The following is a 2682-nucleotide window of genomic DNA, read 5'->3' as shown; positions in this document are numbered from 1 at the left end:
TTTAAAAAAAAAAAAAAAACAGTTCCCTCCAAATGGGCAGCTCCCACATCCTTCATCAAAACACCCGCATGACTTGTTGCTCATGGCCTCCTTGTATTTCTGAATGTGTTTCTGCTTCTCTTCTTTCTCCTCCACCCAGCACTCACTTGGAATGACAAAGTTAGGTGTGATCTGGCATTCGGGGCAGGACTTTATGATCTTGTTCTCAAATTGCTTAGCACTTTTCCACTTGAGACAGTAGGTGTGGTTGTAGTTGGAGAGGATCCCAAAGCAACACTTGCTGGGGTTGGCTTTCGCATTGACAACCTCCATGCAGATCCCACACACCATGTCCTCGCTGCACTGAACAGCAAAAGAGAGCTCCATGTCCTTCTCATGGGCCTCAATGCAAGACTTTACATTCTGTGACCTCTGGGCAGCATCCATTGGGTGTAGGACCTGCAGGCCACACATGTCACAGGAGTCTCTGTGGAGATACACAGTTTTCTCCATAGCAACACTCTCCCACCCAGCATGGGGCAAAGCTGCTTCTTTGTCTCCATCATAGTTGGCTCCTTCTCTGACTGTTCCCTAGTCACTGAGTCCTGAGGCAGGGGGTACTTCAGTGCAGGAAGGGGCAGTATGGCCACAGTGGGACTGCCCAGGGACAAACTCAATGGCATTCACCCAGTCCTCTGAACCTGCTCCTATAGATGGAAAGTTTGGGTTTCGTGACTCAGCTTCACCTGGATTCAACACCAGAAGAGAGACTTGGGGAAGCAGCAAGGGATGGTTCTACACTCAGGTCTATAGTGGCCACGTCTTTCTGTTTCAGTGGCTTGCTGTGTTCATGTCTCCAGCGGTCTCCATAAACATAGTACCCTCTGAAAATACTTGCACACTATACCATATGGACTGTCAGAAAGGTCATGAGAGAGAATATTGACAATTATCTCCTTCCTTACAAACCCCATGCATAAAATATCTGCAGGTGACCTGTTTCGTCCAGCTGCCGCCTCCGCCACCATCACTGAAATTGGAATTTTTATATGGGTTGTACTGACTGAAAATCACTTTAGGTGGATATTTTATTAACTTTAATTCTTTCAACCCATGAATACAGAATACATTTAATTTATTTGTGTTTTATTTAAATCTTTCATCTATGTTTTATTAATATATAGATCTGTCACCATTTTTGGTTAAATTTATTTAAATTTAGCTAAGTATGTTATAAAGTCTATAACTATCAGAGTGGGAATTGTACATTTCCCTTATTTCTTCTCTTACTTATAGACAGTATGGTTCATAATGTACACTGAGCCTAAACAGCCGCCACTGTACATCACCGTACAGCTTACTCACCTAGATAGCGAGCTCCAGGGTGCTGAATGCTCACTGTACAGCAACTACTGTACGTCACTGTATAGCTTACTCACCTAGATAGAGTTCCAGGGTGCTGAATGCTCACTGTACAGCAACTACTGTACGTCACTGTATAGCTTACTCACCTAGATAGAGAGTTCCAGGGTGCTGAATGCTCACTAAACAGCAGGCATGGGCCAGATAACTAGTTCCAGGGTACTGAATGCCCACTAAACAGCAGGCATGGACCAGATAACTAGTTCCAGGGTACTGAATGCCCACTAAACAGCAGGCATAAACTAGATAACTAGTTTCAGGGTGCTGAATGCTCACTAAACAGCAGGCATGAATTAAGCAATAAGGACACCACAACAAAAAAGACAATACACAGCTGCAATCTCACAAGTTGGGGATACCAACGAAATATCATAATTAATTTTTTGTAAATAATAAAAGCAATATTTGCTAGGAATTTAATCCTTTTAAACACTAAGGAAGATTTCTTCAGGGTGTCCATTGCCCCACCACATAAGTACAACCTCTGGTACCATTTTGTACACATTGCTGTGGTAGTGAGCTACTTCTCAAATACAGATCCATCACCATTGTCAATACCTGGATATGAAATCCTACAAGAAATCAGTAATTTCAGGAGGGGGAAAAACATATTTTCCTAAAGCTGAGAAGGGAAGAAAAAGATTTTCCTTTTTCCTCTCTGGACATTATGTCTGGAACAGTGTTCTCAATTTACCACAGAACAGCCGGACTCCCTCGTGTGGACGCAGTGAGACATTATCTGTCTCATTACTGCAATACAATCACTGTTTGGGGTTGTCATTGTATTTAAATAATCTATAACAAAAATACTTTTTGAGAAATCTTTCCCTGTATTTTATGTTATTTCTTTAAAATGTGTATCTAGATCACTTTAATGTACAGAGCCATAAAGTCATCCACACGGACACACGGGAGAAGAAAGCAGAGAGGGGAGTATTATGTTCACCCTAGAAGCAGTGTCCGGCTTCCTGTTCCTTCTCTGACAAATCCTAGGTAACATGTGGGATTAGAGGATGACAACAGCCCTGGCCTTTCTTACTGCAGGGCTGGGCTTCATGTTATTGCCTAGGCTGCATTGCATTAAGGTACCGTGCCATCTTATGCTACCTCTTTAGTTCTGTCAACACATTTCCTTCATGTTATATTCAATTCATTTGGCCATGAGTCCCATTTACTATTTTTATATTATTTCTATCTCAATCTATTTGCTTTCCCCTAACAAATCTTGTAGGTTTTTTTTGTTTTGTTTTGTTTTGTTTGTTTTGTTTTTGGTTTTTTTTT

The 2682-nt window shown here is 41.6% G+C and overlaps 1 protein-coding gene and 1 pseudogene across 2 annotated transcripts in view; both read right to left on the bottom strand.

Moving 5' to 3' along the window:
* Positions 1 to 957, bottom strand: part of LOC116068146 — a 2329-nt pseudogene extending 1372 nt beyond the window's left edge.
* The window catches only part of Ttc28 (tetratricopeptide repeat domain 28), a 436243-nt gene that overhangs the window by 408726 nt on the left and 24835 nt on the right, over positions 1 to 2682 (bottom strand). The gene's annotated exons all lie outside the window — the stretch shown is intronic.

This window comes from Mastomys coucha, unplaced genomic scaffold, assembly GCF_008632895.1.
Source record: "Mastomys coucha isolate ucsf_1 unplaced genomic scaffold, UCSF_Mcou_1 pScaffold22, whole genome shotgun sequence".
NCBI classification, from domain to species: domain Eukaryota; kingdom Metazoa; phylum Chordata; class Mammalia; order Rodentia; family Muridae; genus Mastomys; species Mastomys coucha.
This window is presented reverse-complemented; position numbering and strand designations above follow the sequence as displayed.